Source organism: Passer domesticus, chromosome 1, assembly GCF_036417665.1.
Source record: "Passer domesticus isolate bPasDom1 chromosome 1, bPasDom1.hap1, whole genome shotgun sequence".
NCBI classification, from domain to species: Eukaryota; Metazoa; Chordata; class Aves; order Passeriformes; family Passeridae; genus Passer; species Passer domesticus.
In genome coordinates, this window is record NC_087474.1 from 8,316,444 (window position 1) to 8,333,824 (window position 17,381).

Here is a 17,381-nt window from a genome sequence, read left to right on the forward strand (position 1 = left end):
TTTCAAGGGGCATGTTGAGGTGAGTTAAAGGGAGGAAAAGTATCAAAGGCTGTCAAACACAAAGATACCATCTCTGATGCAGGAAGTCCCTGGACCACAAATCACCAGAAGATGGGAAATACATCAGCAAAGTGTCAGTGGTCCTACTCCATCCTGCATGCCTGCAGCTGGACACAGACTTCCATGGTCTAAGAATGATGTTTTTATATGCTCAGGTAGCCAGGGGGCAAATCATTATCAGTATAAACAACTGCATTTTTTGCTGGCATGGGGTTGGGTTGTTTGTGGGAGAAGAAACTGGGAGGACTGAAGGTGGGGGTCCTACCATCAGCTTCATAAAACCACTGCTTCAGGTACCTGGCCTGAATGTCAAAGAACTGACTGATGGCACCACCAGACAGACATCTTCCAGAACAGCACTATCCCTGTAAGGGTGTCGCCCCATGAAGTTTAAGATAATGCCTTTCCAAATGACTGCCTCCTATCCAGAGATAAGACAGTGGGGCTGGGAAGAGGGGGTAACACCAAGCACTCCGTCAGAGGGAAGGCAACAGGGGATCTACAGAGTCCACTGAATTAACTGAAAGGGGGAGAAAAGGGGACAAATTGGAACAGCAACCCCATCCCTGCCAACAGAATACATGTCTTTTGGTAGAGCAGAGTCCCAGGCATAAAGGGAAAGCTGAACTTTTAAGGCCTCTGTTAGCAGAGAAGACCTGAAATAATTGGGCTGGGCCATGAATTTGGATGGCAGATGCCCCAAAAGAGAGGAGCCTCCTGACCGATGTTATATGCAGGGTATAAACCCCTACTATCAGGAGATGTCACTCCTTGAATCCCCCCTAACAGGGGGTGCAGAGTTAAATAACGTGGAAACTTGCTAAAAGTCTAAAAAAGATCATTTCTGAACAACCTGCAGAATACAGGGCCAGACTGTGCACTGACACAGCAGTGGAGCCGGTTTCAGCTTTGACAAAGAAAGACAGGATAGGTCAGCATCTGAGCTGGGGTAGCACAAACCCTGAGCCTTAACACTGTTGTCTCAGAAAGGAGACGTGTTTCTTTTATGCCCTGAATGTGCTTGCTCCTCATCTCAGACCCCAGGGGCTGAGGAGAGGAGGGTGCCACCAGGCCCAGAGACCAGGAGGTGCCTGAGGCAGGTGTGGAGACACCACAGCGCGGGCGGCTGACACGTACCATAGCCCGGGGCTGCCTGGGGATAACCTGAGCATCTGGCAAGTCTATCTGCTGCAATGTTCTACACCATTTGCCCAAGATATTCTCCTCTCTCCCTCTGTGTGACTCTGTGCAGTGACCTGGTGGACCCCCAGGAAGAGTCCAGCTCCAATGCAATTAGCACGAACATCAGAAAACGTCTCCCTGCTGCACAGCTCCATACAGCCAGGGCACAGCTTGAACGTGTTTATTCTGTGCAAAGCTTATGAAGAATTTGCATTAGAAAACAGAGACAAATGGAAATTTTGGCTTTCACTGCTGTTTTTAAAGGAAGTGCCACCCAAAGAGCTATTTACCTATTATCTAGATTCTGTTGTTGATAGTGCTAGCTTTGCAATATGAATTTTTAAAATTTATTTAAAGCAATATTAGGAAATTCATTTTACACCATGTAATTATATTAATAAAGAAATTTGTTTGATGTTAAATATTTATTCTTCTCTCCCCGTAATCATACTTTTGATACTGCATATATTTAAAATGAAAAAATGCAATTTCAAATGTCTTCAATCTAGTTTTATGATTGTCAATCACAATCTATTAAACCATTAAGGTTCTGAGTGGAGGGTTTGGGTTTTGGTGTTTTTGTTTTCTGGTGTTTTGTTTGGTTTTTTTTGTGGTCTGTTTCACTTTGGTTGGCACAGTGAAAAAAGTAATTTGGGTTTAGCATGCAGAATTTAACTAACTTTATTTATTTTATTGTCATAAGTAATAATAGGGAGTAATTTAAGTACTTTGAAGACGTGCATTTAGTGGTCTTTGAAGCATAATCCCATTAAGATTAATAATGAACTGCATCTGAGAAAGACTATGTCCCTTAATGCTAATGTCTATTGCAAGGTGGATAAATCACTCAATTTCAAAGCAAAGACAAATGTGCTGAAGAACTGTAGTCACACTGGTTTATTTGATGTTGGGAGGGTCTAATTTTGGGGTTTTTTTGTTTGTTTGGTTTGAGAAGCACAATTTATTGAGCCAAATTAGAACTAGGGCTGCTACATTCTCTTCATCATTTAGCTCTTCAGCCCATCTTGGCTGCTTCAAGCTTTCTTTGCACACCATGACCAAGACCTGCTGGGAAATCTTGGTAATGGTGAAACTCTTCCAGTGAGGTTTGCAGTCCATGGGGTCTTTCACAGACACCAGCATTCAACTTCAAACTTCAATCAGAGGTGCTGCAATGCTCCATAGGAGAGAGATTTTGCTTCTTTGCTAGGAATGGTAGCATGTTTTGTGACATGCAATAGCTACAAATTAAAAGGTAGATCAATATTAAGCATGATTTGGCTCTTCTAAGGGCAAGAGGAAGGATTGAGGAAGGACCCAAGGACTGACATAAACTCTGCAAAGGAAAGCCCTAAGTTATGGCTCACACTAGCCTGAGGAAGAATCCATTTCCTTCTGGCATCCTTTCAGGTCCTTGTAGCAGAGACCTGGTGGACCAGCTCTCCCTTGCCACTCAGGGAGGATAAATATCACTGGCAGGACACCAGGCAGTAGCTCCTCTTGTGCCCTGGCATCACATTTGTGTCAGTCAGCTAAGTCTTCATCCTGTTTAATACACAAGACTAAAGAGATCACATTGTGCACTGGTACAACCAAAAAATCAGTGCTGCTTTGCCCAGCAAATAATGGTATATGTCACTTCTGATTACAATTGGTTCAAGGGGGCAACAAACCACACAGTATGTGCAGCTTTCAAAGCACCTATTAAAAATACACTTTTATGTTGTAATTGCTCACTAAAAAAGATGCATCGATTTCTTTCCCTCACATCTGAGAAGCAATTGCACAGGCCTATTCAGAAGAATGCACATAATATACTTGAAAAACTAAGCGTGAAAAATCAGTTTAGTTTTCACTGAGTGTGAATTTGGGGAGAAAAATTATCCCTCCACCTTCTCACTACTAATGCAGTAGGGTTTATTTTTGAATGAAGGCAATATGAGCTTAAATTAAATGTCAAATATAATTTAACATTAAAGCATGAAGTGGCTGAGCATGTGCGTGTCAAAGCTAGCAGCTCTTCTGAGTGGTTAATTGCTATCTACAAAATAATAACCTATAAAAAGATCTCTCATTTTCAGTAGTGAGGCTTAAATTTACTGTACTGGAATAATTCTAACAAAATAGAGCTTAGAAGCCTTTTTAGTCACCCATGCCACATGAAGACACACAATGACAAATAAAAACATCTGCAATCTGGCTGCCTACTTCTCCTAGAGATGTCTAGACTCCTTTTATAATCAGCAATGAGAAATAGACACTTCTAGGCTGTAGTTCATCTTGTCCTAAACTAGATATCTAAAATAGGCCAGAAGAATCACATCTGAAAAATGCCCGTTTCTCTCCGCTGACTGTAAAGGGAGCCAGCAGTGATTAATTCAGAGGTAGAAAGCTACAAGGCAATGTGTAGTTTTGATTATTTTCTGCCAACATGATCAACTGACCAATTCTGCAATTACATTTTTTTTCCCCTGACATCTGATAGGTAGCTATTATTAGTGTTAGAAAGTCACTATTTTATGCAACATGCTGCCCACTTTAGAAAGTAGTGAAATCCTTGCCAAAAGAAACTCCCAGTCTGAGACTTTAGCTCTGGGGCAGAACTCCAGAAAGACATCACAGCCAAAACAGCTAAGACTGAGCAAAACATTCCCAAGGGACCTAACCTTCCACAGAGTTGCTTAATTCTAGCTACACAAATAGTCCCATGGGGCAGATAAAGACAACTTTTTAAATGAATTGTTGGCTACCAGTGGACAGAATTCTGTGTTCTGTTGTACAATTGACTGGCTGGAAACCACCACTAAACCAGCTGGGTTCTACTTGAAGGAAGGGGCAGTTCCAGTAGAGGAGAAAAAAAATGAGGGGACAACATGTTTTTTATATTGGTACACTTCTTCCTCAATGTTATAAACTAAATCTCCCTTATTTTTTTTGTTTGTTTGGTGGTATTCTTAAATATGTAAAAGTAAATAATACAGAATACAGCTAGACAAAATCCTGATTTGTTAAGTTAACAGCAAAAGCTGTCACTGACTTCAGTTGATTCACAACTTCAATCCTTCAGTGTTTAGAACAATTAAAAATCTAAGATTTTTTTCCAGAATGTGAAATAACAATATGTCATTATAATTTCACTCTGCAACTATATCTGCAAGAAGAAGGAGAAAGAAATTTGAGATAAGGAAAACAATAAATTATTTTTGTAAAGGCATTATGACTGGGGTCAATGAATATGAAAACAATAAACTATAATTTTCATCATGATTTCTTGTTTGTTTCCAAAGTGTTACATTCACCAATACAGAAGTTTTGATATAAAAGTTGAGAAGGGTCATGCAAGTTAAATGATGAAGAGTGTTGGGAATTTAAATTGACAGAGAAATCTGAACACTAAATACACCTTAAATAGCAAGAATTACTATATAATCATAAAACATCTAGTTAGGCTTCTAAATGCTAGACATAATAAGGAGTGAGTAATATGGATGAAAGAAATGGAGGGTAAGCAGGAATCACAGAGGAACGAGTACACAATTCTTGTCCAAAACTTTCCAACAAACAGGTGCCTCTAAGTGCTACGGCACTGCCTTTTTACTTTATGATTAAAAACTTGGAAACCTAAGCAAGGCCTAAGTCCCACTGAAAATCACCGTGTTTGCTCTCCAGAGTCCAAAGTCAGCACAGACAGCGGGCAGGAGCCCAGCACTCGACAAGGCCAAGGCAGCTCCTTCCCCCAGTGCCACAGCCACGCTCTGCACAGCCATTGCCAAATGTGCAAATCTGTGGGAGGCTTTTACACGGCGGCACGAGCCTCGGGCACGGTGCTGACATCCTGCACCGCTGCCAGCTTGGCCACCGCTCGCTGTCTCCGTGGGCGGCCGGGTGCCAGCCATGAGCTCCTCCTGCCCGCTGGCTCTGGGCTCAGGGCTGCCACGTTGGCAGTGGCACCTCGGCACCGCCAGGGCAGTTCTGAGCCACCCACCTGTCAGAACCCAGGACATTCCTGTGACTGCCCTGGAGGACTCCAGACCCTGTCAAGGGGCTCAGTCAGAGACCTTGGCATAGACTCAAAGACACCTATGCCTCTGATTTTAACCCATGGAAAAAATTACCAGCTTTGTATGAAGATGTAAAAGCCATGAGAGTTTAAACAGAATGATAGTTAATTTGTCACAAGGTGAAAAAGTAGAATTTTGGGGTTTGGAATGGGGGTTCAGGAGGCAAGATGGATGGATTTTGGCATGTCCTGTCCTTCCTCCTGTTTCTTCTTAGCCTCCATCTTCTGCTGTGATGGTGGGCCACTTTTGGATTGGTTTAGAGTAGAGACAGACTGTCTAACATAGGTGATAGGTATTGGAAAACTTTTAGTTTAAAGTTTTTAGTATAAAATGTTAACACCATGCCAAGGGTGGACAGTGTGCCATGAACTGACCTGCCAGACAGACCTCAGAGGGTCAAAAAAAGAATGTTATAGATAAGGAAAAATAAACAACCTTTAAAAGCAGAACTGACGCATGTCGGCTTCTTCTTCAGTCGTGGGGCTGGGAAAAAGAGACTTTCAAACATCTCGGGGTGATCTCAACCTCAGAGAGACCTCGTCACCCACCTGCAGCACAGGCCTTGGTCTGCCCAAGCAACAGGGGCTGTGTACAGCTCGGTAGGCAGAGCAGCCATGGCAGTGAGCCCTCACTCTGTGATCTCTGGCTGATAAAGACACTGAGGCCCAGATCGATATTTCCAGCCCTGGCACAGTGTGCACAGACAATCCTCCTCTGCTGCCATCCCTCCCTTTGACATCCCATGAGCAAGCACAGGGTTATTTCATGCTCCCAGCTAAGGTCTGAGCTGGTGTGGGCCTGGGGGGCAAGCCATATGAAGAATGGCCTGGAGGGAAGTCCTCACTGCAGTTCCAACTTCCTTGTGAAGGGAAGAGGAAGGACAAACACTGATCTCTGTGGTGGACAGTGACACCCAAGCCTGAAGTTGTGTCAGGGGAGCTTTAGGTTGGATATTAGAAAAGAGCTCTAGAACCAGAGAGTGGTTGGGCTGTGGAACAGGCTCTCCGGGGAAGTAGTCACAGCACCAAGGCTGACAGAGCTCAAGGAGCCTTTGGACAGTGCTCTTGGGCACATGTTGGGACTCTTGGGGATGGTCCTGTGCAGGGCCAGGAGTTGGACTCGATGATTCTTGTGAGTTCCTCTGAACTCAGTTTATTCTGTGATGCTTTGTATTAATGATTTCCAGTTTGATGACCGCTAGGAGCTTGCTGATATGGCTCCTCCTCCACATGTAGCTTAAGCTACATGTGTTAAGCTGTTTACAACCTCAGGGCCTTTCCTGCTCTGTGACTTCTGCCAACCTTCTGCTGTATGGGCACACAAAGGGACATGGGACTATCTGCCCTGGTAAAAGGGACAGGTGCACACCACAGAAAGCAGAAGGCTGTGATAATCATATCTTCCTCATTTCAGAGGTATCCTGTATTTTGATTCCTTTTACCAGCTCAAGACAGGAAAAAACAAAGAAAGACTGGCACTTTACTGGGTGTAAAAAACACCAACTCAGTTTACTAAAAAAGATGGTGTAAAATGCAGGGGATGCTTTACTCTGTGGAGTCACTTGCATTGACCTTGCATTTCAAGAGGGATAGGAACATCCCTGTGCAGTGACTCAATGATTACATGGTAAGAACTGAAAGTGGGTCAGCAGAAAAGGCCTGTGTGGGAACAATGACAGTAAAACTTGGGCAGGGCAAATGTTGCTTAACCTGGCACAAAGTCTGCTGACAGCAGTCCAGCCAGGAATATTATTTTTTTAACTATTAGTAATTCAGAACTGGTGCAGTGTGATGTAGAGTAACCACTGATTTATATCATCTGGTTGCTCCTTTTTAGCTTTGAGATCTCTACACCTGCTACCCAAACTCTGGTTAGCTGCTCCCATTGGTGCCATGGTGTTTCATTAACATACTTCACCAGCAGCTCTAGTCTTCTGTATACCTGAGGACATAATTAATATTTTAAAATAAGACGTAAATACTTTGCCTGGCAAGAGAGGATCTGAATGCCTTTCAGATCATCATACTGGTCATCATATTAAAAATCTACTTGCAGTATTTTTTGTATGGTCTCTTAGTCTTAAACAAGTTGAACTCCACCATAAATAATTAAGAACTTTGAAACCCCAAGATTTGGTGATTTAACAGAAAAGATATGTTGTGGCAGATAAACTTCAAATTTGGCTGAGGTGGTTTAGATGTTACTGCTCTCAGTTATTTTTCCCATCTTTCTGCCAAAGTTACTGCCCCTGGACAGAAGGACAAACTAAAACCTGGGCCCGTATCTCAGACAGCCCCTTCAAACTGCTGAGATATCAGTGTCTGCAAAGGGACGTCCTTGGAGTACAGATGTCCAGTATTTTTCTGTTGACCTTGACACAGAGCAGAGTAGAAATAAATATTACCATCAAAAGCTTTAATAACAAAATATATAACCCCAAAAATATATAAAAACTACCTCAGTTTTCTCTCCCATTTGTTCTCAATGAATTCAAGTCACAGCCTTGTATCTGTACAACTGTCCTGTCTCTCCTAGCTGCTAATTTTACCCAGGGTACTCTATTATAGGGCAAGATGAAAAGCAAGTTATGACAGGATATGAGGCATAGCTTCCCTAAACTTTTTGTATTTTTAAGTTCCTCACTCAGCTCCCAAATACCTTTTCTAGTTCTCTCACAATTCTAGCACAGAGAATGGAAACACAAAGTGCCAAACAGATGCAGCTATTTGTAAGAAAAAGCCAAAACCTTCTGTCCTCTCTCAATGATCTCTGACTTTCAGAATCTTGCCTTAACATTCATCAAATATTCCCTTTGTCTGCTGTCATCCCTCTTAAATACATAAAGAGCTCATTCATGAATGTATAAACTTTTGTCAGTCTCTAAAGTAAATGGAGTTTTCCTTTAAAATGCTTTAAATCAAACTCAGTGCATGGTGCTCTGTACTGTTATCCTCCTTTCTTCAGAGACTGTGTCTGCTTTTGATCCTTTATTCCTGACTTCTCCCTAGCACTGATTTCTCTGTCAGTTTGGGAGCTGTGTCCTGTGTTAATGTTTAGGCAGAGTATTTTGATGTTTTTCCTGTCTCACTTTTTAAAAAATTCTCTCCTAAAACTGGTGCTGATAAAGGTTAAAGATACTCAAGGAAAATGTAGTTGAGACTTTTGTTCTCCCCCTCCATCAACACCCATTTTATGAAGAAATAATAATGTAAATGTTGAAGGACCGGAGATTCCATTTGAGATGCATCAACCTCTGCAACTGCACAGATAACAAACTTTGGTTCATCCCAGTACAAGTATTAGGGCCCAAACTCACAAAGGACCAAAGACCACAGTCCAGGAAAAAGTATCTCTTCAGGAAGCAGTACTCAATTTCTAAATTTTCTACTTGAACCTACTGCAAGCTGAGGGAAATACGATCTTGCATGGCTAAGCCATTTCTGTCATTCTCTGCAAGGATTCCACCACTTAGGATTCAAGAGTCAGGCTATCTCTTCCCAAAAAACATTCAATATTTTTTGGACATTGCTTAGAGTAATACCTTTCTCTAGTGGTTAAATCCTCTCTATTCTTTTAGTGACAAGACTGGCAACAAAGCAACAGACACCAAATCAACTTTAAGACAGAACAGCTGAAAGAGCAAAGAAATCTTTCTTTGGTGTGTATATGTATACATATACACACACACATTTATTTTTGTATAAACTTTTGTATTACACTCACTTGCAGAGATAGAGACGTCTCTGTTAAGAAGCAATGGAGAACTCTGAGATAGAGTAATTGGAAACGTGTCCTTCTGCAGCTCCTATTCACTGCTGGTGTTCAGCAATAAAAAGAGAATTGCAACCATGAATCACAAACACTACTGTGCTGTCTTAATACTGCCTTTCAAGAACTGAAAAGACAAATACCACTTAGTCAAGGAGAAACCCTCATATATCTGATACACCTCCAAATGCTCTGTGATTAATCTTTTTTCTTAAAACCAAACAAAACAAACAGTGATTGAACAAAAAAATCCCACATCCGACAATCTAGATTTCTAAAGCTTTGATGGAATGAGGCCACTGGTGAGCAACAGTAGAACTTTACATAGAAAAAAACCCCAAACCCCAAACACTTTACTAAAGCGATCAAAAGAGCTATTCTTTTAGGTAGTTTTGGGGTAAATAAAACAACACTTACTCCTTTAAGTGATTTGTTTGCATTAAATGATTCATTTGCATTTATTTGTCTAATCCCAGAGAGGTTATTGTGCTGCAGCATACTCACACATTCAATTGGGCTATTCTTTAAAGCCAAGTGGTGTGGCTTCTAAAGTGGGAGTGTGGATACTGGATTGCAGCAGAGTTGGAATCCCCTACATAAACTGAAAGAGTTGGCTATTCTTTATTGTCCGTATCATGCTTGCTTGTTGAAAGAACATCAACCTTTCAGCAGTGGGAAGCGGGTGGCCTGGGGAGCAGGAGGGATTCCTGAGGTGACATGTGGCCCTTTGGGGATCCCTGTGAGATGTGCTTGCAAAAGCTCTGGTGCTCGCCTCTATTCTCGCTGTGAGAGCTTTTTGAACAGCTTCCATGAGCCTCTTCAGGATTATGGTCTCATAGTGCTTAACTGGAAGGCAATGAGAGTTTGTAGTGCAGATCCTTCCACAACGTCATGAACAGCCCTCACACTTCAAGGTAAGATGGGAAGGTTTTGGTTAGGCTGGCTGCCACTGCCACTTTGGCCTACATGCTCTTGCTGCTTGTCTTGCCCCATCTCTGGCCCTCATCTGGATCAGGGAGCTGAACCAAGAGACTACAAAGAGTATGAAGTTTTGTGCATTTAGCATCCTGGACTGGGTCAGCATGACTGATCACAGCTTTAATGTAAGAAGGAAAAAGGATGCAGATAGCTGGGATAGGTCAGAACAAAGTTTTTACAATTGTTTAACTATATTCTTAAAACATACCATCAGTCTGTCTATCTATCTATCTATCTATCTATCTATCTATCTATCTATCTATCTATCCATCCATCCATCCATCCATCCTCCATGTGGCAGGATTTAGGAGCTGTGGTTGAAAGAGACACTTACGTAAGTGCTAATGCAATCTGAATAAATGGTGGCATTTAGGCAGGGGCAATGTGGGGGTGAGACAGCCATTACATAATGTAATTGGAGATTTATCCACCAAAGCTTTACACTTGGAGTGGCACAAACTGGGTGTCCCAGAAACCAGCAGTTAAACAAACACTGAATTTGTAAACCCATTCAGAATTTGTAAAAAGTATTGTTGTTTTATTACTGTTATTTATCTTGATCGCGTTTGTTCTGCTTAGAAGACATAAAACACAGGCTCTCTTTGCCTTAATTGCTGGGTCTATTCTTTAGTAAACAATGAAAAGTGATTAGAGATGTTTTTTGGCATGCACAGTCCAAAACCACCTAGTGAGAGTTCAAAGAACAAAGCAAATGCTTATTGAAAGAAATTACTCAGCTAACTAAACTTGTAAATCTTCGAGTCAGACATTTTTTCGGCATCTTTACCCCATTTATCAATGCACAATTACTGTCACTATTGTGTTGTGTCATTAGGCGTAAGGTTACAAGTGCCAGTCGGAATAAAAAAATTGCAGTAATGTTGGCATAATTTTTCATTATCATCTTCATTAACCACAGCTAGTGGGAGTAAGAGTTTATCCTTGCTGTTGTCATTGTCATGACAACGCTTCCAAAGCTTGTCTGCCGAGAGTTCACCAGATACAAAAAACTGAATGTCCTCATTATTCCACTTCTCACACTCTCACCCATGCCAAGGGTGATCTGAGATGCACAGGGCCCTTGATTTATCCCCTGTGATTTCTCTTGACAGCCTGGTATGGTGTCTCAGCTTAAGGCAATCGGTCTGATTTCACAGTTTAATTACTGCTAATCTGAAGGAGCGTGGCCAATGCTAATGAGCCAGCAGCAATCAAAGCAGTAATGGCTAAACTCACCCTGTTTCATTCTTCTTCTTCTTTTTTTTTTTTAATAAAACACTCTTGTTCAGAAATAAGCAAGTAATTTTCCTTTTCTGCACAACTGCAGTGAAAGAACAGATGAGCTTCATGTATAATTTGGTGTTATTTCAGAAGCAGACCATAAGATTCCTTTATATTTTGCACCTAAACCTCTGCTTAATGTTAGTTTCCAAACAGCTGTGAGTCAAGAAAAGGATCAATAATTAGAAAAGACTCATTAGCAGATCACTAGCTCAACTGCAGAACTGCCACACTGGCACACTGGGTCCAAATTCCCAAATTTTGGATGGAGGTCTCCTTGATTTTTGCAGCTGGGCATGACTGAATTATGCAGTGAACAGAAATATCTCTAATGGCACTGCAAAAGAGAACCAAGAACACCCAGAAAGGGAGTTATTGTAATTACAAAACTGGATAACAATCTACCCTGTAAAATGACCTGCGCCTTCAGTTAGCACCATCTGATAGCAGCAACTTGCACATTCTCCCTTTTCTTGATATTCTCTCCTATTGCTGAAATAGATGAAGAAAAGCATGGAAAAGATGTTCAGAACAGAATTCATGCAGATATTCTGTGTTTACTGTGGTGAGCTGTATGTGGCTTATTTGGAATAGAACTCTTTGGAATGAAGAAAAGTTGTGTTTCAGTGCTACTGTGTGTGATATATGATATATGAATAGAAGGTTAGGCAATATTTTGCTTGTTAAATGACATGGGAGGAAGATGTATAGAGAAATCCTCCATAAAGAAAAGGGTTTAGAGCAAATTTTGAAGATTATGAACTGTTTGTCTCAAGCTTATCTGCCATTACTTGAAATTTGGTGCTGCTCAGTTAACCTGAGGGAAAATAGTTTTTTCAGTTTTGTGGCACCTAGGAATATCTGACCAGTGCACAAAATCACATTATCTTTGAAGAAAAAGATGTGTAATAAAACAGTAAATATTAGGATGTAGGATTTGCTTTTTACAGCAGCATCATTTAAATGTGTAATATAGCAAGACTGTGTCCCTTTGTAAGATTAAGTCTGTTATAAATCATTTAATCTCATCCATTCATTAAAAAGCCGTTCCATCCATGATTGTTTCACACTCACAATGTTGTATTCAAAAATACAAAAGTCCAGATTGTAATGATACAGAGATCTGTTATTTTGCAGTCTTCTAAAAAGTATATAACTTCTTTTTTCCCTTTTTTCTTTTTTACTCTGTCTCAGTACAAGGAAAATAATGCTATGGGTACTCACAAAATATGGCTATTTCCATAAGATATATGAGAGAAAGAGAGTGTCACAAGAGGGGAACATCATTCTAATAATATTTTGTACTTCATCACAGCACTGTCAGAAGATGCCAATGGAGACTCTAAGTCATTTTAAAGAACCACTTCATTTACAGGGAAGGAGTTCACTCCTAATTAAGTTGGAAAGCCTCCAGGGCTTTCTTCAGCCTTTGCAATTCTGATTTCCTTGGAGAACTCTTGGTAAATCTAAGAGATCCAGAGATTTCAGTGTGATTAAGACCCTATAGACACAGACATTAAAATGGCAGTACTCAAACTATGCCATAAACCTTACACAAAAAAGAAAAAAAAACCAACAACCTGTCCACAAGAGCTCAGGTAAACAGAACGAGAGTCTGTTGGAATGACAATAATACAGCGTAGTTATGGGGAACAAATGGTAGAAAAGGAAAGGAAGGGAAAAAACCTAGGTCCAAACCACTTGTCTCCCTTAGTACAGCTCCTCCTCGATACTCATCTGTCTTAGACAGCTGAGGAACTGGAAAACCTTGATGTAAAATTAAAAAAAAACCCAAAAAGATAAAAAGCTAGGAGCAAAATTCAAACTGTGCATGAAGGAGTTAAATTTTTCTTATCTTCTACCTTAGAATGGTTCTATATGGCAAGATTTTAATCAGGTGCCATCAAACTGATGTTATATAGCTACATGAAAGATGCAAAACCCTGTAAATAAAAGTAACATTTCCATATAAGGCTAAATTCTCTGGTTTGGTTCACTGAGAAACTCCCCAAATCTATCAGTAAAACAGGCAGAGGAGAAGAAAGATAGCACAATAATAATAATAATAATAATAATAATTTTCAACTTTAAGATGAGAATCAAATAACCTGATTTCCACTTACACCCCTATTACCTCATTCTGAACTAAACCGTTTATGTCTAGCATAGCAGTGGACTGTCCATATATACCCACTCTGACACAGAAGGCAAGGAAATATGCATTCTTATTTGTAGTTTGTCCTTTTTTATTGAATATCCTTCAGAAGGTCTAGGTTGATAAGAAGTTGTCAGTCAAGAGTAAGTAGCAAACACAGGGACTTGGGCAAAATTGAGGCCTTGTAAATTTGGGTCAAAGAGAGCAAGCTGCACTGAAAAGAAGTAATTTTATGTCATTCTGAATAATGGAAAGTACCACAGCCATTGAATTATCCTTCTCTTCCCATAAATGGGAATTACTAGCAGAAGTGGAAAGGCTTTTTGTTACAAAAGTGATAGAAGCATCAAGTTAGAGATGTCATTAACAAATGTAGGGTATTTTAGTGAAGAGTGGCGTGATGGAGCCTGTGACAAAGGAAACACAATGATGAGAAAAGACTTCTAAAAAATGATGCAGGGACACATTAATCACACGGAGGCAATGAAAACCAAAGAACAGACTGTCAAGAAATCTCAGCTGATTTCCTTCTGGATGTGGTGAATTAGGAGGTCATCTGCTTCAGTCAGCTGTGGACTGGCATCCTGGTACTCTCCCCCAAAAAGGAACTGCTCAGACAATAATCTACCATAGAGGCCAGACCCAGAGCTGCTGAGACTGCACTTCTTGCACAGATAGAACTGCTCAATTTTTACGTTACAATAAAGCAACTGCCTTCTATTATTCTAAAATAATGTTACTGCTGAGGTTTTTTTATTGCAAGACAGGAGTGAGACTGCAATATCAGGTCACTGCTGTGGAAAAGAAGAAGGGATCCGAGTAATCACACAGAAGAGTCAGGAGAGGGGGCATTTGAAGTGAACACAAAGGGAGAAAATGAAAATGAATAAAATTGGAGTGATCTTCAAACAGAAACAAACGTCAGAGGCAAAGGAAAATACAAGAAAGCAAACTTGGTTTGTTTAGCCACCAAGACTAATTCCCCTTCCTGTTAGAAAAGACCTTCATAGATCAAAGTATTAGAGCACTATGAATTTCACTTGGGCTACCAGTGATATCCTGATTAGATTTGTATTTAAACAGAATTCTCATACATTTCAATTACCAGAATCATTGGCGCCAAGTGCTCTTTCAAGTTAGACCTAAATTATCCATTCTCTAACAAAAAGTGAAAAGGCATACAATATTGATACCCAACATTGCTCTGCAGAGCCATATATACTTTTAACAGTCATGAGCATAAAGAGAAGTGTTCTGTATTCATACAGTTCCACTGGCAAACTTAACACTTGCTACAGCAAGCAAAAGCAAGCTCATTCTTGGCTTTTAATTTCTTTAATACCTAAAAGCTAGGCTTTCATCCTAGTCTTCAAAATTGTTCTTTGGAATAATTTCTCCTGTGTGCCCAAAATGATAAAAGAAAATAATTAAAAGATACTACAAAAGGTACTGATTTTCATGTATTTGAGCTAGGCACCTTCCAAAAACAAGTGCCCTTGATGGTGTGCCATTTGAGGGGTAAAACCAGAGGTATCCCAAACCAGGGCTCTCTTTAAACAATGATGTGTGATCTAGGGGGGGTTGCAAATTTCCATATTCCTAGTAGTGAACAGGAATCTAATATCTATTGATACAGCCCTGAAAGATAAACATGTTCAGTGCTACTCACAAACACCATAAAACCACCCAAACACAACAAGAGAAATGAAAGGTATCTCCATAACAGGTCTGGGCACCAACAGGAATTGTTGCTGTTGCTTAAATGCACATGGACATATATAAGGTGAGAACATTGTTTTTTCACTTAAAACTCATCAGACTATGAATTTCATAAATATGTGCTATTCTGACTTAACACCTACATTTTGACTCTAGGATTTTAAAATAACAAAGACTTTTTTTGGTTTTTTTTGGTTTTTTTTGTTTTTTTGCAAGGTGGTTGCATATTGTCTCACTTATACTTGCTGTTGTTCAGTATACCCTAGGGGTCATGCTTTACTAGGTCTTAACACTGTCTGTAAAATCATGAAGAATGTGCAGGGTAATAGGGAGAATTTATCAACACAGTTTTTCAGCAAATAATCTTCCAGATTATACCAGAATTTTACTGCTCAAAGACGATTCTGAATCACAATACAGCAAGAAAAATTTCATCAGTTCTTGATGCTATTGTGGACCTTTGACTGCTTTGTGGCTGCTCCCATCCTCCCTACTCTGCTGAAAGCTGCCTCTTTGCACTCACTGTGTTTTCTCACAAATCCCTTCCAAAATATCTGCACAAGATCCTTCTTCTACTCCCAGACACTTTCCTTATTATAGCAATTTTCTCTAAAGGATGATGCTGTCTACCTCATCTGCAAGACACAGTAGAAAGTAAAGATGTTTTAAAATGTCATCCAGATATATCCCTCTCACAATCTCCTGCTCAGTGTCATCTATAAGTTCCAGTTTCTGTGTGGGACCACATGCAGTTACCTGGGACAGAGATCAGCTATTTCCCCCTCTCACAAGAAGTACCTTTGAAACAATAATAATAATAATAATTAAAAAAAAACAAACAAACAAACAAAAAAAAAACCAAAAAAAACCCAAAAAAACCCTATAATAACAATTAAATACCAAAGACCGCTTGCAACTTTTCCCTTATCCTGATGAATTTACAAGTGAAACAAATCTCTAATATATTTCTAACCCCACACCATACCACCAACATATCTGAATTATAGTTGTCTCTTGTTTGATAGTTTAAATAATTTTAGAAAAATGTTAGGTGAAATGTTAGGTGCACACCTGCTGTTTCCACTGAATACTTTGTCTGGCAGGCAGGATAACCCTACCCACAATTCACAGCTCTCTTGCACAGAAAAATAAACAGAAATTACAGTGTGAATTTACCAGTCAGGTTCAGGTCCTATTTCAAGTAGGTAAAATGTCTGGGCTGGAAAACTTAGATATAATTCATATGTGCAGTGTGTCCTCTTGGGATCCTATAGGGTGTAACTGTCCGTTACCCAGTTCTACCTCAGCAGGTGAAATTCCAGAGTCAGAATCTCACTTTGCTTCTCATCAGTGAGAAGGAAGAACATCAAAGGACCTTCCATTGCTAGAGAGAAACAAGGTCATCATCATTATCAGTGATAACAGCTCTAAATGGATGTCCAAAACTTTTGCAGAGTTGGAAATGAGGCACAAAGAAGCTCAGATGCAAACTGTTTTGTATTATCCAAAGCCTCTCTGCACAGCATTTTTCCTTTTTAACCCTTCTGTACCAAGCAGCAGCTCTTTAAAAGGATGCCAGCAGCCTCTTTGCCATTTTTGTGGCAATATTTAGTATTCACAAAGTCACGTTTCGAGGTGTCAGTAGCTGCAGCTGTCCTTATTTGTGTGGTCCCAAAAACAAGGTTTGAATAAGACTTCTACTTATATGGCCTGGTGAGTCTGTCAGCCTGCAGCCCCAACATTTAGCAGATGGCCATGTCCAGCCAGCGAGCCACAGGAATGACAAAAAGCAGGAGCCATCTCTCCTTACACCATTCAGAAGGCACTGAAGCACAGTTCTGAGGAAGGGCTCCAGGGTATTTATATATATATAACGTGGAAAAGAAAAATTCTCAATTTTAAACTGTTTAATCACTTCAGTTGAAATGATGAGCTAAGTCAGGCCATTCTACCTGCCCCTACTATTTAGTTGTCTCACATGACAGCCAGTGTCATCCTCTACAATAATCCCTGTAGGACAGAAAGAAAACCAAACACACATCTTTCAATTTATTTTTAGTATGTTGTATGAGTCATCTTTGTCAATATAACGCAGAGGATAATGAACGCCTTCAGAAAAGCTAACTCAGGTTACTCTTTCCATCACACCATTAAACGTATCTAGAATTCTTTAGTCA

At 40.2% G+C, this 17,381-nt stretch overlaps 1 protein-coding gene across 2 annotated transcripts in view; it reads right to left on the reverse strand.

Annotated features, from left to right (window-relative positions):
• Positions 1-17,381, reverse strand: part of PTPRN2 (protein tyrosine phosphatase receptor type N2) — a 630,571-nt gene that overhangs the window by 142,221 nt on the left and 470,969 nt on the right. The gene's annotated exons all lie outside the window — the stretch shown is intronic.